This window comes from Notamacropus eugenii, chromosome 3 (assembly GCF_028372415.1).
Source record: "Notamacropus eugenii isolate mMacEug1 chromosome 3, mMacEug1.pri_v2, whole genome shotgun sequence".
NCBI classification, from domain to species: Eukaryota; Metazoa; Chordata; class Mammalia; order Diprotodontia; family Macropodidae; genus Notamacropus; species Notamacropus eugenii.
The window spans coordinates 439,084,958-439,112,251 of record NC_092874.1 but is presented as its reverse complement, the minus strand read 5'-3'; the positions used below and the strand labels follow the sequence as shown (position 1 = coordinate 439,112,251).

Sequence of the window (27,294 nt, the reverse complement as noted above, 5' to 3'; positions counted from 1 at the left end):
TTTCATTGATGTTATTCATTTTTTGGTATTACATGGAAATATTTATGATTTGTGTTTATTTGGTATTTTACAAGTTTGCTGAAGTTATTGTTTCAATTAATATTTAATTGACTCTAGAATTATTTACTTACTGCAATGACAACGGCAAGCCCAGGCCATTTACGACCTTATTCTATCCTCATCTTTTAAGTATGTCTCTTAGCCCTCCCCATCCTGACCCCAGCTCAGCTCAAACAAACTTCTTCATCTATAGGACATATTCAATGACCTGCTTTACCAGCTCTGTGGAAGTGACAGCTGTGTACTTTGGCTTCTGAAGCTGGAACTTGAAACTATAATGTCTGAACTGGGACCTATCTCCTCATCTTTGCCCACTCAGTCATCTTCATGTGTATAGAGAAGAAAATTTGAATGTCCTTTGCAAACAGGAGCTTCACATATGTCTTCTCAATCTGACCACAGTTTCATCCTTTATAGTACTCAGCAAAATATGAAAGAATGGATAGTTTTTAGCAAGAATATTTCCCTTGGTCAGGAACACCTTAATGAACCTTCCTTATATCTGATACGGCTCTAAGGACACAGGTTACTTGATGTAGACATTGGTACGAATGACTTTGGCAGATAATCATTCCAGTTCTATGTGGAACTTAGAACACATAGTTCTGGGACAGCAGGAAGAATAAATTGAGAACCAAGACACAGTGCATACAAGCTGACTTGGGAAATTGCCCTTTATATGCAAAGAAATAGCATTTGACCTGAATCTTGTGGCACTTAAAGGAGGGAATGTGCTTTCATAACATGCTCTAATAAGTGCTAATCTCCAGGATGTCATATGCCAGAAAGAACTGCTATTTGGTCAATTTCAGACCCGTGGTCAGTCGGAAATTGAGTTGGAGTTGACCCTGTTCTTTGCTGCACTTGCGTCATATCATCTGCAAAAGGTGGCAATTTTGCCTTTTTTTATCTATGCTTATTCCCTCAAGTTTTTTCTTATCTTATTACAAAAGCGAACATTTCCATACTATGTCAAAAGAAATTTTTACAGTAGCCATTCTTGTTTCATTCCTGGTTTTGCTGCAAAGAATTCTAGTTTATCTTCATTACATACAATGGGAGTCCTTAGTGTTTGAGATATGGTCAACTTATTCCTACATTTTCTACAGAAATAAGTGCATATTTTTCAAAATCTTTTCTTCTGCATCTACTGAAAAATTAGTGATTTTTAAAAAGATTATCATGATTGATCAAGTATATCTTCAAAAAGTATACGTTTCCTAACACTAAAACAGTCCTGAATTCTGTGCCTAAACCTAACATGATCAGACTGTGTAATCTTTATGGAAAGTTGTTTGGGCCTTTTTTTGCCAATATTTTATTTTAAATTATTTGCATTAATGTTCATTAGGAATATTAGTTTATAGTTTTCAAGGACTATCAGCCCTTTGACTGAATCCAAACTTCCCAGAACAAATCCCTTTAATAAAAGGGTTTGTTCTAGAAAACTTGGATTCAGTCAAAAGATCCTCATGATAACCTTATTAAATAGAAATGACTCGTTATTATGTCCATTTGACTGATTAAACAGTAGACTTTAGGAATTTAAGATACTTGTCAATGGTCTATACAAGTTTAAGTTACAAACACAAGTTTTTCCTGATTCCAGAATCTGAGTCCTGCTCATTATGTTACCTTCTAATTATGTCTTCCTATTACAGACAGAGCAAATCTAATCTACTTTCCACATTATGGTCTACTAAATATTTGGGAACATACTTTCTATGCTCTACACTTGAAGAATATCTGGTCTAGGAGTTCTTAACCTAGTGGTTATGAACTTTAAAGATGGATAGATATAGATAGACAAATATGTATTAGATACATACATGCACACAAATATACAATATATTATGATATATGATATGATATGATATGATATGATATGATATGATATGGTATGATATGATATGATATGATATTTCTTTACAAATGAGGAGAGAGAGGCACAGAGAGGACACAGTTTTAAAAAGAGAATCAGGGATAAGAATTTGAATCCAGGCCCTTTGATCCCAGAGCCAGTGCTCTATCCACTGTATCATATTGCTCCTGAACATTGTTTTTAAATCACCCTTTTTCCTCAAGTGCTCAAAGAGCATGGTTGTGAGATTCTTCAGCAACCTAATTTGATCTCTCAGCATTCTCTAATTTGCCAATACTGCTTTCAAAGTTTGATACACAGAAAAGGGCATTCTGTCAATATGTTCTGGCCAGGTCAAAACAGAATGGGATGTCTAGTTTTCTGGATCTGGATACAGTACTTCTAATAACACATTAGTACTGAATAACTTTTAGAGAAGCCCTCAACACTCCTGAATGATACTGAATTTCTTATTAATTACATCCCATGTTTGTTTATTTGGCATTTATTTTTCATATGTAACAAACAATTGGAACATGCCCATGCATATCCCATACTTATTTCATATAGCTTGCACATGCTGCATTACATGTAATGGGCAGTTACAATGAGAATTGTGAATTCTTGCATGAAACAGATCAACTGAAATTTTTCCCATTCAATTACCCAGATTTAGGATCCAAATGACAAAGACTGAGCTTGCAGTCATGAGAAGTCTCTAATATTTACAGGACCTGATTCCTTATTTCTTTTATAACCCTCTAAGCTTTCACACATTTTTCAGTAGAATTGACTATTTCATTGGGGCACTTAAATTGATGGTTAAAAAAGAGAAACTAAATAAGTGTTACCAAAATAATTCCCACCTGGCTGTTATTCTCCCAGGTGACTGCTCTGGTCACTTAGTCACTAAATAGAATACAGCTCATTATTTTAATAGACATTCTGCTGTTCAATAACACCCAGTAATTGTTTTCTTCTAAAATTATCTCCTAAAAAAGAAGTCTCTGAAAAGAATTATATACATATACACATACATACACACTCGTGTGTGTATGCATGTGTGCATGCACACACAAAGAAATATATATATGTATATATATATATATATATTGTTCTATGTTAAACAGTACACTCAGTAAAAGAGAAGAATAAAAAGAAACAATTACTAAGAATATTTTTCCAAAAAAAAATTACTCACCTTTTTAAATAGATTAACTGAATACCCCTCCCCCACCTAGATCATTCTCTGAATGGGTCATTAAATGTTACTTTGGTCTCATCATTTAAAGCAGTGAATTACTGGCATCTCAAATCTCGCCTCATGAAATTGAAATGGGGAAAATTTAATTTATAGGAAATAAATTAATCTACCATTATTTTAAAATCCCTTGCTGGATAAATGAAGTGATCTATCATGACAGAAGACACCAATAGGTAATTTAAAGGTTGGCAAGTTAATTTTTGAGTATGGTTGGGGAGGGAGAATTGGAGTGAAAGGCATAAGAAGATTGCAAAGTGGCAAAGGGTATAAACAAAGAATTATTGTTTAATAAGAAATACCTAATCTACTTTACATGGATATGAGCTCTCACTGCTGAAGTAGACTAGTCACAGGATGGATTTATGAATGCAACCAGTTATGTTCCAACATTATTATAATGGCAACTCAAGAGTTTCATCAAACTTATTAGATTCAAAGTGGTTATTTAAAATTCTTATTAAAGTCTAATCAGTTTAAAATCATTACTAGATCCTATAATGTTCAATTTTAATCTAAAAACTATGCATGGTAACATGGAATGAGATCAATTCAATATGTATAGAGAATCAGGTTCTGATAGGGGCTCAGTCATAAGTGAACTTGAAGAGCCTCTCTTTATCTCAATTTTCCCCATCTGTAAAATTGGGATAAAATAACACATATTTCACAGAGTTATTTTGAGGCTCAAAAGAGAATTTTAAAGTAAAACACTTTGAGAATCTTGAAGCGTTATATAAATTCAAGCTATTATTACTTTCATTACTATTTTATTTGTTATTTAGTTTTTACATTTTTATTCATTATTATGATTTATTTTTGACCATCACCTCCCTCAGTCTTCCCTCTCTTCTATCAGCCCCCTTTCATTTTCCTATCCTTTTCCCTTACTACTTCTTACCTCCCTTCTAACTACCCCCTCTCTTTTCTTTCCCCTTTCCCCTCCTTCTGCCTGTAGGGTAAGTTAGATTTCTATAGGTAACTGAGTATGTTGTTCCCTTCTTGAACCAAATCTGATGAGAGTAAGGCTCAAACAATGCTCGTTTCTCTCTGCTATAATATGTTTTTGTGCCTCTTCGTGCAATGTAATTTACCCTTTCCTCTTCTCCCGTTACAATCCCTTCACACTCTTTAATCATATTTTTTTATCATCACATCAGTTAATTTATACCCACTACCAGCCAACAAGCTCCGTGCTCCCTCAGCCCCATGTAACAAATCTTTCCAGTCAACTTTCCGGGCTATCGTGGGCTGGAAATCTGCCACACTGTGTCTTCTAGAGGATTCGGCCACTCTAAAATTTGTTCAGATTCACTTTTCAGAGTTCTCTGAAGGAGTTTGCGGAAGAGCTTAGGTGAGTCCCCGCTGTCATTCTGCCATCTTGGCTCTGCTTCCCATTTTTACAATTTATTACTGCTAGACTAGACGAGTATTAATATCCCTGCCACTGTTAAAAGTCAGGCCCTATCTTCCCTGATAGAACATAAACTTTTTGAAGAAAAAAACATCATTTTCATTTTTTGTATACTTCTATGTTAATATGTATGTATATTTATATATTTGTGTGTATATATATGTGTATGTATACGTGCATGCTTGTATACTTATATTTTTGGATTCTTATGTGCTCACATCTTCCCTGGCACAAAATAGGTGCTTATTAAGTATTTGTTCATGTATGTTAGATTTACAGCCAGAAGGGATTCAAACAGTTATCTTGTCCAACATGTCATTCTATGGATGAAGAAGCTAAGGTGCAAAGAAGACAGTGATTTGCCCATGGCAACAGTGTAAGTAAGTGACAAAGGAAGGCTTAGAACTCACTCATTTGACTCCAAACCCACTTTCTACCATTCCACATTATTTCTCAGGTTTATATTTCTATTGCTTTTCTTTCCTACCACAAGAATAGTTGCAAAATTTTTCAGTAAAAATAGTGTATTAACAATGTCAAATATTGGACACCAAGGAAATGAAGATAAGGTGAAAATCCCCCCCCCCACCACCACCACATTCTGTTTCTTCTCTTATTTATTCATTGTCCATGACTAAACTTTAGACAACCTCCTGGAAATTGAGATGGGCAGTTAATGCAGCTATTAATCATAGGCAGTTAGATGGCTCAGTGGACAGAGCAGTGGTCTTTGAGTCAGAAAGATCTGAGTTCAAATCTAGCCTAAAACAATTAATAACTTTTATCTCTGGATAAGTCATTTAACTTCTGTCTCCCTCAGTTTTTTCAACCGAAAAATAGGGATAATAAAAACACTTATCTTACAGGGATGATCAAATTAAATAATAAAAGCACATTGCCTGCCACATGGTAGGTGCCTAAGAAATGCTTACTTTTTCTTCTTATAAGAAGTTCCCAAACCATCTTCTTTTCTACACACCCATTTGAAGTAAACTGACTCCTCATTATTTGAGATACCACTATGGAGATGTCCACCAATGGTTTCCCAGAAGACATCTTTTGTTATCACTGAAGAAATACTGAACTTAGATAATACTCCTTGTTCCCACTTGGCATTTATTATTTCCTTATGCAGAAGAATGTTTGCAATTTTCTTCCAACTTCATTTTTTGTGAATCCCAAAAATTGGTAACCACTAATTTAAGCCATGATTTCTTTGATACATTTCTTTTTCCAAGCAATATCTTAGAGCCAAGGCTTTACAGTTTGACAAGAATAATGTGAAATATATTTAACGATGATATTCTAAAACTACCTTGATAATTGTCTCTCTCTGGATTGCTCCAATGAAGAAGATACTTAGTGAACATTTCTACAAGTAATTGGAAACTTAGGCTAATAAATATGACCTATAATAAATTTAAGTGAATGAGAAAATTAGATGGAGGGTATCCTGAAAGCAAATTCTATAGTAAAGATGGAAGCAATTTTTAATATTGGAGAAAGCACTGAAGAGCAACTACTGTAAGACCAAAAAGGATATAATTCATTCACTTTAGCACACAAGGATCAGTAAAAAATAAATGAATAACTCTGGAGGAAAGCAGAAAAAATGACTGTATTTCACTAGTAGAAATTGAAGTGTGATACAACAGAAAATTGACTCACCTTAATACGTTCCCAAATGACTTTCACAGAAGTTCTTGGAGGGACAGAAATAATTATACAGAGTGTTCCGTAAGTCAGTGTAATTTTGAGAAAACGTTTTTACACTGTAAATATGAGAAGAATTAAAAATAAATAAACCTGCTCAGTACAGTCAGATATATACACAAATAAATCATTAAAACTGATGATTTACTTGCTTATGTAGTTGTCTCCTGATAGGGCACCCATATTCATCCAGTGTTTTGTTTCAAATCAAATGCCACTCTTCAGAAGCAACTTCACTGGCTGATACTGAAGTTGCTAAAGAAATTAATACTATTCTGTTTCTTTTCCTTTAAATGGTAAATAATCATAACATCAGAGATTTTGATCTGGAAAAGATTGTAAAATCAATTAAGTCAAATGGTCTAATTTTATAGATGAGGAAATTAAGGCTGAGAAAGTTTAAATTACTTGCCTAGGGTCACATGGATAATCAGTATCTGAGGAATAATTTGAACTCAGGTTTTCCTCACTCCAACTACATGGCACTATCCACTATACCATCTAGAGGTGGGGAACCTGTGACCTTTTAAATCCTTCTAAATCCAAATATGGATTCAGTCAAAAGGCTGCATTTAAGGATTTAGAAGGCCACAAGTGGCCTTAAGTCCACAAGTTCCCCACCCCTGAAGTAGCTGCTTTTAAATAACAAAAGAAATCTGGCCTCAGGGTCACAAAAAGCTAGAACAAAATTCTGTCTATAAGAGGTACTTTCTATGTGACCATGAGCAAGTCACTGAATCTCTCAAAACTCCAGGTAACAGTTGGCAATTATAAATTCCAGAGTAGTTGGGGATCTGCACTGATAGAGGAAATATATTTATGTCCCCTACGCATATGAAATGAAGTCTTACATTCCCTACACACAAAATCACAGGACTAGTTCCTCCACATACCCCACCCATACACACACAGTCACACATCTGCACACACACAAACACAACAAAGTTAAATGGAGTTTTAAGGTTTCTGAATCATTTACTTGGTGAAGGCAGTTACTATCACTTTTCTCATCTGAGGGATAAGGAAACTGAGGCCAAGAGACATGAGGTCATTTATCTAATGTCACATGACTTGGATATATGTGAACCTTGATTTTATGTCATTCTTCATAGCTGGAAGCCTAGTGCCCTGTTCATTATACCATAGAATCTTTTTTTTAGTTAAATTTTATCTCTTCAGTTAACAGTGTTGAGGCTACATAAATGTCTCACAGTATAACTATAAAGATGAATTCCTACCTCCCCAATGAAGAGGAACATATACATATATCAATATATCAAAGTTCTCTTATTTCATTCATATGGAAACCTACTCAACCACCAAAGAGCTGAGCAGATAACTTAAGTAGATAAGACTAAGAGAGTTTTATTAAGCACAAGGAGTTTAAATAGCTAACACTGGGTCTTATAGGTAGTAAGTTTTCTAGCTAGATGACATGTGACATCTCTGGCCTTTTGGCAGTACAGTTGAGGGTAATTACTGTTACAACTAAGAGGGCATCATTCTTTAATAATTAGGGCAAATTTGAGGTGGTGTTACTAGTTGGATTGAAACAAACCTATGGAGAGAGTTCAGTTTTGATGTCATCCAGGGATAGGAGACTTAATCTTCTGCAGAATTTGTAAACCTCCTTGCAGCCCTAATGAGAATATCATCATAATCTGTGGAATTATATGAGGAGTACTGAACTAAATATTGTTTATTCAAAAATCTACCATTTAAAAAAAAACACTTTCTTCAATCATATTCTCTCATTCTTCTGAAAAAAAGTTGGCAAACCATTTTAAAAAATGAAAGATAAAGCTCTATTCAAAAATATATGGGCCCGGATGGAGCAGCCAAGTTGGCAAAGTAGAGGAAGCAACATAGCCAGGTCCTTCCAATATTTATTTTAAAACAAATATCAAATCAAATCTGGAGTGGGCGAGCAAACAAAGGTCTGGGTGAGGCATTCTTCCTGTCCAAGATAACTTAGGAGGTTGACAGGAGAAGTCTGTGACACTTTGGTGGAGGCCAATCCAGAGTACACACTGCAATAAGACCAGCTGTGGACCTAGGAGTGATCTGTGATACTTCAGTCAAGAACTGGGAAAGAGGTAGGAAAACTAGTCAGAAAAAGATTATATGGGAGCTTGAGATGGTACTAAGCACAAAATTTGCCCCTATGCAGTTCTGGGTCACAGTACCAGCAAGGACAAGAGTGCTAGCACTTGCAGCCACAGAAAAGCAGAGACCCTATCACACTTACAAAGTTTAAAGGAGAAACTAGCACTTGTGGCTGTGGGGGAGCAGAGGTCCTTCCCATGTAACATCCAGAGAACAGAGAAAAGCAATGGTCATACTTCTCCTTGGATCACATAACTTTAGAAGAACAGAAAACTTATAAAACTCCAGAGGTATCTCTCTCAGAACAGTGTTATAAAAACCCCTAAAGCTTTAAAGCTTGAGAGACTGGGGAGTGGACACAGAGAGAGAGAGAGAGAGAGAGAGAGAGAGAGAGAGAGAGAGAGAGAGAGAGGGAGAGAGAGAGAGAGAGAAAGAGAGAGAGAGAAAGAGAGAGAGAGAGAGAGAGAAAGATAAACAGAAAAATTATGATTATTATGTTAGAAGAAAATATAGTTAGAGGTCATAACTGTGAATGTGAACCAATAAACTCATAAATAAAGCAGAAGCAGATGGTAGAATGAATTAGGAAGCAGAATTCAACAATATTGTTGTTTACAAAAGACGCACTTGAAACAGAAAGAGACACATAGAGTTAAAATAAGGGACTGGAGGAGAATATATTATGCTTCAGCTGAGGTCACAAAAAGGCAGAGATAGCAATTATGATCTCAGACAAAATTAAAGCAATTAAAAGAGATAATTGCTAAAGGGTACCATAGATAACAAAATTATATACATATATATATATATATATATATGCACCAATTTTCAGAGCATCCAAATTCTTAGAGGAAAACTTGAATAAGTTATAGGAGGAAATAAATAGTAAAATTATATGTGTGGAACCTCAACTTTAGATAAATCTAACCATAAAATAAATAAGAAAGAAGTTAAGGCGATGAATGAATTCTTTTTTTTTAAAGTAACACACAATAAACCTCAGGAGAAAGGTGAATGGGAATAAAAAGTATACTTTTTTTTCTCAGCTATACATGTATCTTCATAAAAATTAGCCATGTATTAGGGAATAAAAACTTCACAGGCAAATGCAGAAAGGCAAAAATATTAAGTACACATTTTTATACCATAATACAACAAAAATACATTAATAAAGGTAAATGGAAGCATAGATTAAAAACTAATTGAAAACTAATTTAGGCTCAGATTCAATCCAGCTCAGACTGTCTAGCTGAGATTCTATCTGGCCTGCTTGTGAATACAAGTGTTACAGATGCTTAGGTTCCTTAAGAGCCAACCCAATTTGGCAAACCTTTAATAAACTTTGATTTTCTTTGGCTTTAAGAACGCTTCAGTTGAATTCATTAGAGTAGGACAAGGTGTGTCATATTTTGGGGTCCCCAGCACCCCTAAACCTTGTCATTTGTGGTTCTCTGAATGGGAGTAGCTGCTAATCGCAAGGTCTTTTGCTAAGACTGGAAGGTATGTAAGCTCCCCCCCAATCCCTTCTCATTCCCCAAGAACCTTGGAAGAGAATTTTCAGACCTGGCTTCAGGTCCCAGTATCAGGCAATTTCCTGGGTGCTAGGGAGATAGAGATTCAGGTTGTCAGTCCAGTGGCTGTGTTTGAGGCAGTGGACCTGGGCATACCCTCCAAAGCAAGTAGATACAATTTTCTGAATTTCCTGGGTGCTAGAAAGTTAGAGAAACGTCAGTTAAGTGAGTGCCCAATTCTCTGGACTTCCTGGGTGCTAGGGAATCAGGGAAAACTCAGTTACTTTGTTTTGATCTTTAGTTTTTTTCTTGTTTTTGTTTTCTTTTTCTCAAGGCTTACTCTCACTTCCTCCTTTACAGAGAAAGGGACTTCTAGTCCCACATCAAGTAATGGGTCAATCCTCTTCAGTTCCAAAAACTTCACCTTTGAGATGTCTCTTGCAAAATTGGAAAAACAAAAAACCAAAAACAAAACAATAGCTTCTCTAAAGAACTTGAAAAGAAAACGTTAGGGTTCTTTTGCAACACAGTTTGGCCTCAGAATCACCTGAAGGACAACGAAGTGTGGCCCATGTATGGGATCTTGCAATGTAATACTCTTTTACAGTTAGAATTATTGTCTTCCAAAGGAAAAATCGAAATACCTTACATAAGGACCTTTGTCAAACTCTCTCAGAACTCCATTCTCAGAGAAGATTGTAAGATGCTTGTAGCCAGAGACGCCCCACAAAAGGACAAAGGGGGTGAATCGGATGTTAGGGTCTCGGCCTCACCTCCTCCCCTAGCTCTGTTCCCAACCCCGCTCAGTTCTCAGCCATGGGTCTTGCTGAGGTGCCTCCCTCTGCAGCCCTTCTCACTGGGGCAACATCCACTCAGGCATCAGGCCCAACTCCCACAGTAGCGTCTGGGGTATCTCCCCCTCTAACCCTTTTGTCTCCTCAGGTGCCAGCTGATCTTTCTTCTTGCCTGCCAGATACCCTGACCTTGCAGCCCAAACCAGTTGAGTCAGCATTTCCCCAGTCCCTCCCTCATGAAAACTGGGACTTCTTATCTCTCCTACCAAGTCCCTGCCCCCACAGTGCCTTCAAGGTTTTTTCCCTTGAGGGAAGTGCATGCTCTGTATCTCATTCAGGTTAAAGAGAAACTGGGGAGATACTCAGAAGACCCCACTAGGTTTCCTGAGGGTTTTAGGGATATATTCCTACAAGTGAACTTTCTGGGAAAGATCTGACTATTCTTTTCTCTGTCTGTTGTACATTTGAGGAGAAGGGGAGAATTTGGGAACATGCCCCAAAGTTTGGGGATCCTATAGCTAGCAATGATCCCATAAAATACCCCCAGGAGCAGCTGCTGTTCCCACTAGTGACCCCAGGATGGGATTAGCAAAAGAGTGAGGACAGGGGAAAAAGACCTTATGGTAATTTTCCTTTTAGAAGGCCTAAAAACTGCATTTCAAAAACATGTAAATTTTCAAAAAGTTAGGGAAATTACTCAGGGAGAAAAGGAAAATCCTGCCCTTTTTCAAGACCGACTAGTAGAAGCTGTTAAAAAGCATACAAATTTGGATCCTGACTCCATAGAAGGGGCAGCAATCCTTAGTATGTATTTTATTAATCAGTCTGCCCCAGATATTAGGAGGAAACTGCAGAAATTGGCAATGGGACTCCAAACACCTTAGATCCAATTACTGAAGACAGCCTTTGGCGTCTTTAACAACAGAGCCCTCATTGCACCCCTCCATTCCCCCCTTGGAGGAAGCCTGGCTACTTGGGCAGTGAGGAAACCTGCTTTTGTTGCCACAAGGAGGGTCATTGGTCCAAGGAGTACCCCTCCAGGGCACCCCCCCAGAGGGAGCCCTAGGAACCAATGGCTGTGGAACCGTGCCCATGTGACCAGGAGAGACACTGGAGGAAAGATTGTCCCTCAGGTTGGAAAAGTGGTGGAGTCACCTCCCAGTACTCTGTCTTCCAGTCTTCTCAAGACTTGGAGTGACAGGAAAGCCTGGGTGCTGGCAGTGCTCCCACTTTCTCCACCTCTTTCACCAAGCCCTGGGCAAAAACAATGGCTGAAGGTAAGGTTGCCCACTTTAACATGGCTAAGTTCTTTGCCTTAACCAGTTACTCTGGTCACCCCTTGACCCCTAGGGTCATAGGCATTGAAGGGGAAACTGAGGAATTGTCTCCAGACATACCTCCTCCCCAGGCTACTTGAGGATCTGTTGTTTAAATACTCCTTCCTTATGCCCTCCTCTTGCCCTACCCCCTTGTTGGAAAGGGACCTGATGGTGAAATTGGGGGGCCAATTTTCTCTACTTAATCCTCTCATCTCCCTTTTCCCCCCTGTTCACTAAATCTTCCCATGTTCCCCTGAGATTGTGGGAGACAGTTGAACCAGTTGTTGGGGATCTGGGAATTCCGCAGCAAGCTACTTGTGCCACCACAACCATTGTTAGCCTCCCATACCCTAAAGTGCTCCCAGTATAGAATCCTTGTCCCTTGTTCATCTCCATGCAATACTGCAATCCTTCCTGAAAAAAAAAAGCCTAATGGAGAATACTCGCAATTTATTTTTGCTTTTCAATATACTTTTCCTGGGGAATCAAGTCCAGATCACCTAACACGGACAGTCTTGCCCCAAAACTTTCAAGATAACCTTTGTTTATTTAGCTAGGGTTTGGGAAGGGATTTAAGGTACCTGAAACTAACAGGTAGTAGCTTAATTCAGTATGTGCATGATATTCCTATTTGTAGCCTCACCCAGGTGGGTTCTTTGGCTGCTGCCACAGAAGCCCTTAATTTCTTAGGCATTGAAGGCTATAGGGTCTATTTGAACAAAGTCCAGATGGCATGCCAGTCCATAAAGTATCTGTGCCATGAACTCATGCCCACCTCTCTCTCCTTAACCTCTGAGACAAAAAAGGATAATCCTGTCTATGCCTGTTAAAGCCACTAAGAAACAATTTTGAGTGTTTTTAGTCGTGGCTGGATTTTGTAGACTCTGGATTCCTCATTTTGGTTTCATTGCTAAACTCCTTTATGACCCTACTCAGGGCACTGACTCAGACCAGGGTAAAGTTTTTGAAACTCTGAAAACTAATTTGATCACCACCTCATCACCAGACCTACCCAATCTGGGAAAACCTTTCACTCTGTATGTTGATGAAAGGAGAGGACAGGCTTTGGGAATCTTAACCCATTCCTTAGGACCTGACCCCAGGCCAGATGATGTTTTTTATTTACCCAAAATATACTTTCCTTGTTCTACATGCCCATGGAGCAATCTGGAAAGAAAGGGGATATCTGACAGCAAAAAAACTGCCCTATCAAACATGCCCTTCTGTGTTTTGGCCTTGCCATAGTCATCTTTGATTCTGTCCAGAGAAATTATCTTTTATGCCAGGGAAATTGTCATTTCTTTATACTCCTTTTGTGCCTGTTTGGTGTGTGTGTTTGTCTAACCTCCTTGTCAGGTTTATCTTCCAGAGTGCAAACCATCAACTTCCAGATGACAGGCCAGGCTACATACCAACCTCCAACTGAATCTAAGGTCTCTAGCCCACTGGACCTGGTACTGCCCAGGCTTTGAAGTCTGACCCCCTTGAACAGGACCCATCAAGGCAGGGACGCCTCTACACCCCTTGCCAGCAGGAAGCAGTGACCTTCACCCTTTCACACAAAAGAATTTGGGTCCAATCTGTTTGAGGGGGGAATGATAGGGTTCAGACTCTGGGAACTTCCTTGAATTCTCCTTGAATTTCCCCACTTAACCTGGCTTTTCATACTCAAATTGAATTCTCCTTTAATCTCCCCACTTAACCTGGTCGTTCATTCTCAAATCTGTGGCCATTATCTGTTACCTCGATTGCCCCACCTGTTTCCCCCCTAACCCCTCCATTGTCTCATATCTCCTGATTGCCTCCAGCTGTTTCCAACCCTTGACCCTCCTTGGATTCCCTCCTTGGACTTCTCCTCAAGACCCTCCCTAAACCCCTCCTCCATCACTCTGGATTACCAGACCACCCTCAGATTCTCCTACAGTCTTTTTCTGTATTTAAGTTCCATCTTGCCTCCATGAAGGTGTTCAGGTGGGATTCAGCACAGACTCTGTCTAGCTGAGATTCTATCTGGCCAGCTTATGAATACAAGTGTTACATATGTTTAGGCTCCTTAAAAGCCAACCCAAGATGGGGATAAATTTTGTTTTTCTTTGGCTTTAAAAAAAAAGAAAGAAAGAAAATTAATTCAATCCCAAAGGAAAATTCACAAAAACTTCAATAACTTAAATACAAAGACAATAATGAGAAAACACCCCCAATTTGTGGGATTAAGGGAAATTTTATACTTGGAATTGCTTTATGTCTCTAATTGCTTGAAATCTCATTCTCTTGCAAGTCAAGACCACATTCACTGGATGTCATTGGTCCTCTTTGACAATGAAGCATGAACAGCAATCTGTGAGTAGGAGTGGTTTCCCCCTTGGAGGATCCAACAGGACCATACCATTTGGGTGATGGTGTTATTTCCTCCTCCTCCTCCTCCTCTTTCTCTTCCTCCTCCTGCTCCTCCTCTCTTCCTCCTGCTCTTCTTTCTCTTACTCCTCCCTCTTCTTTTTTCCTCTGTCCACATGGGGAATCATACGTTTACATCTGTGTTCTCTGTCCAAAAGAATGTAAATTTTGGTTCCAGGTACTGGGGCTTGGGAGCTAGATTTTTTTTCTTCCCTATACATTTTTGTTTATTTACTTACTTTTTAAACTGGGAATTAACTCATTTTTCTCTTGTAGTTTTTATTTATGATTTCTTGAAATGTACCTCTAGAAAAGCAGAATTGTAAAGTCCATTGGGATTCAAATGGAGTTACTTGACTATACCTTTAAACCAAATCACTCTGGCTTTCACTGATTGGACAATAATAGGCCCTAGCCCAAACCTCACTTGCTAATTGTTTGGATTTTGGTGACTTGGTGTGAGTATAAACAGCAATTGGTTTTTTAGGGCCACAAATTCTGAGGATCTTCTTCTCCCCAACTGATACTTTTGTGAAGGAAAAGTAGGCCATCCTTTACCTCAAATATTACTTAGCCTTTAACTACTGAGTAGGTATTGCCTCAGACAAACCAAGACCTATGTCTTGCCACTGGACTCTAATGACCCTGTAGGAGAGAGTAGGGCTGATAGCTTTGCACAGCCCTGCTTCATTTGAATCCAATTCACTTAAAATATCAGCCTCCTGATCTCATTGGTCCTCTTCAAAAACTAAGGATGAACAATCTCTAATTATTTATGTTGATCAAGAAGAGAAAGAGCAGATCAATAAATTGGGCAAGCAATTATAAAAACTAGAAAAACAAAAATTAAAAGTCTTCAATCACACACCAAAATAAATTCTGAATAAAACAAAGGGTATATTAATAAAATTGAAAGCAAAATAACCGTTGAATTAATAAATCAAAATAGAAACTAGGTTTTATAAAAATAAGAAAAAGACAAATCATTAATAAATTTGATTAAAAAGAAGAAATAAAAATCAAATTTCAAGTATAAAAAATGAGAAGGGTAAGTGTAACACCAATAACATGAAATTAAAGCAATTACTTAGACATATTTTTGCCTAATTGTATAGTATTAAGTATCATAATCTAAGTGAAATGGACAAATGTCCACAAAAATATAGATTGCTCAGATTAACAAAAGAGAAAATAAATTAGTTAAGTAGTCCCATCTTAGAAAAAGAAATTGAACAAGCCATAAATGAGCTCCCTAAAAAAAAAAAAATGAAAAAAAGACCTGTACCAGACAGATTTACAACGAATTCTACCAAATTAAGTTAGGGAACAATTATCCCCAGTGTAAACTTTGTGGAAAAACAGGCGAAAAAAGAAGGCCTACCAAATTTATTTTATGATATGTTAGTAAGTCCCTTATAATTTCTCTTTCCTGTTTACCTTTTCATGCTTCTCTTGATTCTTGTGTTTGAAAGTCAAATTTTCTTTTCAGCTCTGGTCTTTTCATCAAGAAGACTTGAAAGTCCTCTATTTCATTGAAAGACCATTTTTCCCCCTGAAGTATTATACTTGTTTTGCTGAGTAGGTGATTCTTGGTTTTAATCCTAGCTCCTTTGACTTCTGGAATATCATATTCCAAGTCCTTGGATCCCTTAATGTAGAAGATGCAAGATCTTGTGTTATCCTGATTGTACTTTCACAATACTCGAATTATTTCTTTCTAGCTGCTTGAAATATTTTCTTCTTGACCTGGTAACTCTGGAATTTGGCTACAATGTTCCTGGGGGTTTCTCTTTTTGGATCTCTTTCTGGAGGTGATCAGTAGATTCTTTCAATATTTATTTTGCCCTCTGGTTCTAGAATATCAAGGCAGTTTTCCTTGACAATTTCATGAACGATGAGGTCTAGGCTCTTTTTTTGACCATGGCTTTCAGGTAATCCCATAATTTTTAAATTGTCTCACCTGGAACTATTTTCCAGGTCAGTTATTTTTCCAATGAGATATTTCACATTATCTTCCACTTTTTTCATTCTTTTGGTTTTGTTTTGTGATTTCTTGCTTTCTCATAAAGTCATTAACCTCCATCTGTTCCATTCTAATTTTTAAAGAACTCTTCTCTTTAGTGAACTTTTGAACCTCCTTTTTCATTTGGCTCATTCTACTTTTTAAAGCATTCTTCTCCTCATTGGCTTTTTGAACCTCCTTTGCTAATTGAGTTAGCCTATTTTTAAAGGTGTTATTTTCTTCAGCATTTTCTTGGGTCTCCTTTGGCAAGCTGTTGACTCATTTTTTCATGATTTTCTTGCATCTCTCTTATTTCTCTTCCCAATTTTTCCTCCACCTCTCTTACTTGATTTTCAAAATCCTTTTTGAGCTCTTCCATGGCCTGAGACCATTGAAAATTTATTTTGGATGTTTGGGATACAGAAACCTTGACTTTTATGTTTTTCCCTGATAGCAAGCATTGTTCCTCCTCATCTGAAAGGATGGGAGAAGATACCTGTTCACCAAAAAAGTAACCTTCTATAGTCTTATTTTTTTCCCCTATTTTGGGCATTTTTCCAACTACTTACTTGACTTTTGAGTTCTTTGTCAAGAGTAAGGTATACTCTGGGGACCTGAAAAATCTCAGTTCCTTCAAGGTGGCACAGTCAAGCCTACACACTGGTCTGGGAGCAACAAGAAACCTTTCGGACCAGAATCTGCCAGTAATTTCCCTTCCACCACCACCTTGCCTCCAGTTCCACCACACCAGCACTTGGGGCTGAGATTCAGATCAGCTGCTCAATTCCTCCAGGGGCTTTATGATGAGGACTCCAATAATGGATGCCAGCTGCTGGCTGCTGCCACCTGTCTTCTGAGGCCTCTGCCTCCACTCCCTGGGGCCAGAGCTATGGAGGAACACTGCTCCCTTCTTGGCCAGCTGAAAAAGCCCTCTCACTGACCTTTGACACCTATGGATTGAGGGAATCTGTGAACCATGGATACTGCCACTGGGTATTCCACATCTGAGGCCTGCTGTGGTCCTCCTCCCAGCACTGTGGTCAAGGCTGGGCTGCCCTCCACTCTGCATTCAGTGTGACAGACCTTTCCCATTGGCCTTCCAGGTTGCCCTGGGCTGGAAATCTCATCTACTCCATCATTCTGTGGCTTCTGCTGCTCTAGAATTCATTGAGAGTCATTCTTTACAGGTATTTTATGGGCTATAGGGGAAGAGCTAGTGTATGTGTGTCTTAATACTCCACCATCTTGGCTCCTGGATTTTTTTTTTTAAGGATAAGAGTGAATAGTGCTTATATTTAGTGTTTGTATATGGTTATATGTATGCATGTGTGCATATGTATGAAAGTATATGTATGTATATGTATATAAACATGTTTATGTATATATCACAAGGGACCTCCTAATGTTGGACTGTTTACATTCCTACATAGAAAGATAATATTTGTAACTCTTGAAACTTTTCTCAGTATCTGGATAGTAGGTGGGATTATATACACCCACACATGCACACACACACACGTGTGTGTGTTGGTGTGTGTGTGTGTGTGTGTGTGTGTGTGTGTGTGTGTGTAGAGAGAGAGAGAGCAAAGGTTGAGTTGAATAGGAAGGGATCATATCTAAAAAAATAAAATTAATGGGTGAGAGAGGAATATAGTGGGAGAAGAAAGGGAGAAATGGAATGGGGCAAATTGTCTCTCATAAAAGAGGCAAGAAAAAACCTTTTCAATGGAGGGAAAAAAGGGGGAGGTCAGAGGAAAAAAGTGAAGCTTACTCTCTTCACATTTGGCTCAAGGAAGGAATAAAATGCATGCTCAATTTGGTATGAGAACCTATCTTACAATACAGAAAAGTAGGGGAGAATGGGATAAGCAGTGTGGGGGGAATGATAGAAGAGAAGGCAAATGGGAGGGGGCAGCAATTAGAAGTAAACATTCTTTGGGAGGGACAAGGTCAAAAGAGAGAATAGAAGAAATGGGAGGCAGGATAGGATGGAAGGAAATATAGTTAGTCTTATACAACCTGATTATTATGGAAATCATTTGCAAAACTACACATATATAACCTATATGAATTGCTTGTCTTCTCAGTGGGGATGGGTGGGGAGGGAGAAGTTGGAACTCAAAGTTTTAGGAACAAATGTTGAATATTGTTCCTGCATACAAATGAGAAATAAGAAATATAGGTAATGGGGTATAGATATTGATCTTGCCCTACAGGATAAAAGAAAAGATGGGGATAAGGGAAGAGATAGATGTTAGAAGGGAAGGCAAATTGGTGGAAGGGATAATCAGAATGCTCAACGTTTTGGGGAGAGTTGAGGGTAGAGATGGGGAGAAAATTTGGAACTCAAAATTTTGTGGAAATGAATGTTGAAAACTTTAAAAATAAATAAATTAATTATTTTTTAAAAAAATTGATGAGTGCTCAAATCAATCTCACTTGTGTAGGGAGGTCAAGAACAAAGAAGTGGATAGATTCATTTCCTACCCTGCTCTTACCATATGTGGAGTACAGTTTCAGAGTTTAAAAGCATGGTTTAGTTCAGTTTAGGGTGCTACCTTTTAGATAGGGTGCTTACAAAATGGAGGGTTCTGATAAGAGGATGCCTAGAATTGTGAGGGAATTCAGTAACATATCTTGGGGGATCAGTAGACATAACTAGGGATGATTAAGGTATACAAAATGCAATGATGGATGCCTTCACATATTTGAGGGAATAGCATAGGAAGAAGTATTTGATTATCTTGGCTCCAAAGGGTCAAATTAAGAATCATGCACAAAAGTGAAAGAGAAGTTAATTTAGGATTGCATTTTTTAAAAGTCTAACAATTAGAGCTATTCAAAATTAATTGATCTTATTCCAAAGATAATGAGTGTCTATCCATTGGAAGTCTTCATTTAAATGAAGACTGGATGACAATTTGGAGTAGGAGAGGTGATTCCCTTTGAGATATAGAATTTGGCTTGTTGTGTTTGTCCTTCATTCTCAAAGAGACCCAGGACATGAAGATGATGACATGAATTGCAGTTGACTTCTATTTGAGTGAGTGAAGGGCAAGGCTCTTAACTGTTTGCCTCGGTTTCTTCATCTGTATAATGGTCTAGAGAAGAAAATAGCAAATCATTCCAGTATCTTTATGAAGAAAATCTCAAATGAGGTTATGCAGCATTAAACACAAGAGAAAAATTACTGAACTAAAACAGCAATAACATTACGGAAGAGAAAGACATAGAAACAAAGAGAGAGAAAGAGAGAGAGAGACAGAGACAGACAGAGAGAGATGGAGAGAGAGAGAGACAGAAACAGAGAGAGATTTTTATTGGCCCAGGAAATTTAAGAATATATTTTTCTGGAATTGCAGCTATTTCCAAAAGGATATAGAATGTGATAAGGCAACTTTGTAGCATGCTACAAACCAAGATAAATAAATTTGCCTGAGAGACAGATAAACATGGTTAAATGTGCTTCAGAAGTTCTTGATTTAAACTTTACTGAAGGTGGTACAGTAGAGAGAGAGCTGGGCCTGATGTCAAAAAGACCTGAGTTCAAACCAGGCCTCAGACACTAGCTTTGTGACCCTAGGTAAATCAAATAGCCTTTTTTGCTTCAGTTTACTCATTTATAAAATGAGCTGAAGAGGGAAATATCAAACCATGCCAGTATTTTTGCCAAAGAAACCCCAAATGGGGTCATGAAGAGTTAAGCGCAACTGAAAAAAACTGAACAATTATGAGTTGCAGCCAGAGCCAAGTAAAGTAAAGGCAGAAAGTCACCTCATCTTTCCAAAACTCCCTTCTAAACAGCTTTAAAACAACACATTAGATAGAATTCTGGAGTGGCAGAATCAACAAAAGATCAGGGTGAAATAATTTTCCAGCCTGAGATGACTTAGGAGGTCAACAGGAAAGATTGGTCTCCCCGGGGTGGTGGTTGAACCCACAACGCAGTGCAACCAAGGCTGTGCCCTGCAAGCCAGGAACATGCCTTGGGGACAGCTAAATCAATGGCTACAGCAGCTTTGGGAGCTTTTAACCTACAGATTGTAAGTGGTTTGAACAAGTGGTCAGAAGGATATATTACAAAGGATCCTTTTCTGGCCCTGGGTGCAGGACCCTATTGCATTGCACATACTTGTTACAGATGGCAGTCCCAAAACAAAGACAAATATTGGTGTACCAGCATATGTGGTTGCAGAGGTACAGGTCACAACCCTGAACAATTCCCTGATGGAAATTCATGTTTGTGGCCACTCACAAGGGAGCATGGCATTATGGCAGAAAAGAGCACTAATGCCTGTGCCCACAGGAGAACAGGGGCCCAAGGTATATTTCCAGGGATATAAGGAGTAAGAGAACTTGCAACCACAAGGAAACAGGGGCTCCCCGATCACACAGTTCCAGTGTAGAGAAGAGTGCTTATGGTAACTTGGACTAGATCACAAGTCAGGACAGTTGTGATCACATATCTCCTTAGATCATAACATTTTGGAAGTACCAAAAACTTACAGACCCTCAGAACTAGCAACATGAAAAACTGGAAGCCTGAGACAGTGCCCTCTCCATCCCAGGTGCAGAGCATAACTTTAACATAAAGCTAAAAGTCAAGAAATAGGCTAGAAAATGAGCAAACAAACACAAAAAAAGAACCTGACCAGAGAAAGTTCCTGTGGTGACAGGGAAGATCAGGCCACAAATTCAGAAGACAATGAAGTCAAAATAGCTAAATGCAAAGCCTTTAGGAAAAATGTAAATTGGGCACAAGTCAAAAAATATTCTGGAAGTACTCAAAAAGGCTTTTAAATATCAAACAAAAGAGATAGAAGACAAACGGGAAAATGAGTGATGCAAGAAAATTATGAAAGATCAACAGCTTGATAAAAGTACAAAAGTATTTAAAAGTAACACCTTAAGAAACAGAATTGGTAAAATGGTAAAAGAAATACAAAAACCAACTAAAGAGAAGTCCTACAAAGCAAAATTGGCCAAATGGAAAAAGATTCAAAAATTAAATTGTGTTTTATCCCTCTTAATCTGTATACTGTTTTACTTTAAAATACTTTTCTCTTTTCACTAAACTTTCAACATTGTGACTCGCTTCTATTTAGAAAAAAACTTTTCAGTTTCCTGTTAGATTATTATTTAACAAAATGACAGAAACTGTGAAAACTTATTTAGTTCTGAAAAACCTCCATGGTTTTCCATTCAATCAAAAGCATGATCCATCCATAAACAAGTCTGATTGTGTGTTTCACATAAAGAAAAGCTAATATGACCTCAACATGATGTGGTTCCTTTCCTTTTGTCCTTGTTTCTCCAGCAATACAAAGAAGGGAGAGAGTTAAACATTTGTTTACTTGTCAAATTGGACAACATTCTTCAAGAAGAAAAATTATATAGTACCTCAACCACTTTAACAGTCTAAGAGAAAAAAATAAAAGAAGTATTGATTTTTGTTTAGCTTGGTTTTTTTCATTCTGTGGGTAGCTCTGTTCCTGAGTATATAAAAAAAAAAAAAAAAAACAAAGTTATTTTCGATTCTCATTGCACCACTTCTTCCAAGACTAATGTTCTCAAGGTGACGTCTACTCTGTATCTGCACAACATTGCTTATATGTATTTGGATTTTACTTTATTCTGTGCTGAGTTTACTGGAATTGTCAAAAGATTGAGGCCTCTCCTGCCCAGGAAATGTTAGGGGAGGTATTAAAACTGTCAACGCAATATAACAGGTTAAATGAAAAGAAGCACCTTGAATTAGTGGAAAGGGCATAGGAAAGGGAATCAGGAGAACTGTCGTCCTGGTTCTCCTACCTTGTTTGACCTTAGACAAGTCCTTTATCTTCCCTGGGCATCAATTTCCTTATTTATATTATTTGTGGGGTAGACTAGAAGATTTTGAACATCTCTTCCAGGTCAAACATTTTGTAGTTCTATGATGAATACTGGGAAGATAATTTTGTACCATGGATAGAGCACTCACCTAAGAACTGGGAAAACCTGAGTTCAAATCTTGCTTCAGACACTTAGCAGGCAGAGCAAATTGTTTAAGTTCTGTGAGTCTCCACTCTCTCATCTGTGAAAGTGCCTGCCTCCTGGGATTATTGTGAGACTCAAATGAGATAATATTTGGAAAACATTTTCTAAACCTTAATTCTCTACATAAATGCTGGATATTATTTTTAGTTTACCTTTGACAAGTCACCTGTATTTATCAGCCGGATTCCTGATCTGTAACATTGGGATAATAATAGCACTTACCTCCCTGCGTTGTTGAGAGGATTAAATTTAAAAGTTATTTAAATTTAAATAATTAAATTAAATTTAAAAATTATAAAGTGGAGAAGGGCAGGACCATATCAAAGGAAACTGCCAACACCTTGAAATAGGAATAAGAAAGAAAAGACACAAACACCCAGGGGAGGGAAGCATTTCCAGCTGGAGGAGGTCCAATGCAATGGGGGCTCTTGTGTAAATACTGAAGTTCCCCTGAGCCAAGATTTTTCAATTTTTAAAATCTCTCTTAGTGTTCTTAAGATTTGATGTAGTAAACAGGCTTCACTCTTTAGGACAGGGCTTCACCTCTGGGCTAAGTGACAAAACTTTCCCTATGCCCTATGCGGATTGATCTATAATTAGAAGATATTGGAGAAGAGGTAGGTCTAAATGAATACATTTGCCTGGTTAGTTCTCAAATTTTCATTTCATTATAAAAAATGAGATTTTTTTTTGATCCTGAAAGGAGAGATAAAGGGAAAATATTACTAGTCTTATCCTTTTCCTTCCATGTTATGTTCACAAAAACATAAATTTAGAGCTGGACTGGAAATTAGAAGGCATCAAGTCCAAATTTCTCCCTTTACAAATGAGGCAACCGAGACACAGAGAGTTTAATTGATTTGGCCAGGGTTATACAACCAATAATTGGTTTTCAGGGTTGAACTTCAAATTCCATGCCTTATCCCTTATGCCATACTTCCTCCTTAACACTTACATAATTTCTTTAAATAGAAGCACTACCTGTTTGGAACATAATAGAAGATGAAAAGACTCACAAAGGGGTGAGTATGTTTATTCCTAGCTTCATGAGGATTCACAGTGGGGCATGTAGCCTATACTCTGGGGATGAAAAGAGTTGAAAGGAATTGAATAGCATTACCCCATTTAAAAGCATGAACTAGGAACATTTGGGTGAGGGGGAAGTCAGTAAAGAAAGGCTAGGCAATCACCTGAGTGATTGTGCTGTGTACCATGCAGGTATTGTATAAATCTTTCTGACAAAATTGCTGAAAATGTGTTCATTATTTCTAAAGGTATATTGACATAGGATGGTCCTACAAAAGAGTAATTACCCCCTCCACATTGACCCTTGCCCCAATCCCAGGAAATAGAAGGAAATCAGAGGACAGCTGCTGCAAAATTTAGAAAGAAGTAGTGGAATCTTCATGAAGATATTCAGTAGGAAAACTCCTTCAGACAATTGCTATATGTATTATCCTGGGTAATTGAATTACCAGTAATTAAAGAATTAAATTACTTCCAGCTCTAATCCTAGTTAGATAGAACAGTATAGACATAGTTGGACCTGGAGTCAGGAAGATTTGAGCTCATATTCAGCCTCAAAGAAAAACTAGATGTATGATACTGGGCAAGTCACTTAATGTTTGGTTACCTCAATTTCCTCATATGGAAATGGGAATAATAATCCCTCCTACCTCCCAGAATTGTTGTGAGGCCCAAATGAGATGCTATTTGTAAAGAATTTTGCAAAATTAAAAGTTTGCCATAAAGGCTAACTATTATCCTCATGAGACTCATTATCATCCCATGATGCTATGGTAAGATGACAGAGAAGCAGTGAATGCAAATTTAGTCATAGAAAGGATCATTAACTGAAGACTTGGAATGAGGCAGTAGAGGATAGGAGATCCATAGGACAATGGTGAGGGAGTTGGCAGAGTTGGACCTAAAAATCAGAAAGCCTGCAAAGCCAGTTCCTGAGAAATAGAGTGGCTAGTGTGCTTGCCTCCTTGAGGTTATTGTCACAAAGGAAGATGTTTGGTTTTTTGGTAATCCTTGGGCAGAGGTAGGGGCAGAGTAGTAGGGGCTAAGGGAATGATTTTACTACTTAATTGTCACTTGTTATTTCTTGGTTATTCTGTCCTAATTAAATATTTTACTATTGGTTTCTTCCTTGCCTGTTGCAAGGGAACCAAAGGGGGCTTTAATTGTCTTTATATAATTATGCTTACCTCCAAAACAACCCACATTAAACAGGAGGTTCCAAAATTATGTGAGATTCATATATATTATTCACATATATTTATGTATCACCTAAACCCTCCCACCTGCTGGACTTACTGTAGAGAGCCACCTCTGACTCACTTCTTAAAGAGGGCTAGGCACTAAATGGGTAGTTGCCTCACTCAAAGTGAGAACCTGAAAAGGACCATCTCCAGTCATCCTGATGAATATTTGGTCACTGGACCAAGATGACTCTGGAGAAAAAAGTGCTGCTGGTGACCTTGCACAGCCCCCTCCTTACTCAAGTCCAAGTCAATTGCATGTCACATCGTCATTCCCTGATGTCCTGGTCCTTTTCAAAAGTGAAGGAAAAACACAACCACAACAACGAGAACAACTCCATCCTTCCAATCCCTCATGGCTCATAACCTAGGAGTCATCATGGATTCTTCATGGATCTCTCACCCCCTATATCTAAGCTTTGGCCAAGGTCTGTCAGTTTCCTTTTTGCAACATCTATTGAACACCTCTTTCTCTTTTCTGACACTGCTGCCATTCTAGTGCAAGTTCTCATCACCTTATTTTGATATTATTGCAGTAGCCTGCTGATGGGTCACACTCAAGTCTCTTTCCATTCCTCTATTAAGCTACTAATGTGATTTTGTCTAAAGTGCAGGTCAAACCACACAGCTCCTCTACTTACTGAATTCCAGTGGTTCTCTATCTTCTCCATGATCAAATACAACTAGATCTGTTTGGCATTCAAATCCCTTCATAACCTAGCTCTTTCCTACCTTTCCTATCTTCTTACACCTTACTACCAAACATGTACTCTTCAATCCAGTGACAGGGGATTCCTGGCTACACTGTGACCAAGACACTCATCTTTTGACTCTTGGTATTTTCTCTGGCTATCCCTAATATCTGAAAGATCCCTCTCCTTCATTCTCATTACTGACCTCAACTAAATTCCTATCTTCTATAAGAATCCTTCTCAAAGCCCTCTTATTTCTGTTTCTTTCCAGCTGTTAATTTTTCCTGTTTATCCTGTACATAACTTGCTTTGCATATTTATTTATATGTTATCTCCCCTTTGGGATTGTAAGTTCCTTGAGGACAAATACTGTCTTTTGTCTCTTTTTGTATTGCCAGTCCTTAGCACAATCTCTAGCACATAGTATGAGCTTAATAAATTTTATTGTTGATGATGAGGAGGAGGAGGAGAAGAAGGACATCATGGTGTATTGAAAATCAGAAAGTTAAGGTCATCTATGATAAGCTTATTTTTTTCCACATGCTTCACATCTCAGAAGACCTCTACATTACATCTAATTCTTTGCTTTATTCTCTGGAAAAGAAGTAGCTTTTCATGAAGACGTAAAACCTTCTGGTTTGGCTTTTTATTCTGCCCCTCTCCTATCTCCTCCAGAAGCTTAGCCCTTCAATCATCCTATCTCTTCTTTTTAATCTTTCCATATCCACTGATACCTCACCCATTCCTTACCAATATACCATTTAACTATACCTTTAAAAAAACCCACTTCTCCTTGATTTTGTTATAACCACAAGCTATTTTCCATTTCTCTTCTCTCTTTCCCCCATTGCCAGACTCCAAGAAAGTATTGCCTCCCCTCCCCATTCTTATATTTCCTCTATTTCCATTTCTGTATTCTTTGTAATCTGACTTCTTATCCCACCATTCAAATGAAACTATTCTCTCCAATATTACCAATGTTAAATTTCAATTAAATTTCAATTGCTGAATTCAATTTTCATTTTTACTCTCTGCATCTTAATTTATAGGCTGTATAGTTTTTGATGCTGTTAAATATCCTCTCCTCTTTAATATTCTTTTCTCCCTGTGCTTTCCCAACTCAATCATCTCCTGATTATTTTCTGATCTATCTCTTAGTCTTATTCAGAAAACCATTATCATTCTCCTCCTCCCGGAGTACAAAGGATTTTGTTTTGTTTCCTTAGTAGGTTCTGACACTATGGGCTCTATCTGGGGCCATCTTCCTTTCTTTATACCTCTTCTGTCCTTGTTTGCATTACTTCCCTAGGTTCAATGAACACTTCTATTCAGATAATTCCCAAATCTATACTTTAATCCTTAATATTTCTCTCCTACACTACAGTAATAAACACAAATTACATACTAGACATCTCCACTTAAAAGACTCTTTTGGTATCTCAAACTCAACATGTACAAAATAAAACACATGTTCTTATATCCAATTCTCCAAATTCCCTTCATTTCGTTTAGGGCTACAACATCTTTCTGGTCACACAAGTTACTTGCATCATTCTTCTTCCCCCTCTCCCTCATAAGAACAATTCCTTGCTAAGCACTGTTAATTGAAGTAAAACAGTATGTCTTGAATCCATCCCATTCTCTCCACTCACCCATGATTCAAGCCTTCATCTCCTTTTTCATGGAGTACCTGAATATACCCCTGATTGACCTCTCTAATGCCAATATGTCCCCTTTCTAATTCATATTCTAGATAACTGTCAATTTTCTTTTCTTCAAAGGCAGATCCAAAAGTAATGTTCTTCCCACCAGGACAAAAAGGCTTAAGCATGCCATTAAATGAACCATGATCTTTTACATACAT

The 27,294-nt window shown here is 37.8% G+C and overlaps 1 pseudogene; it reads right to left on the bottom strand.

The window, feature by feature from the left end:
* Positions 1-247: 247 nt before the first annotated feature.
* Positions 248-27,294, bottom strand: LOC140532272 (26S proteasome non-ATPase regulatory subunit 8 pseudogene; annotated as a pseudogene).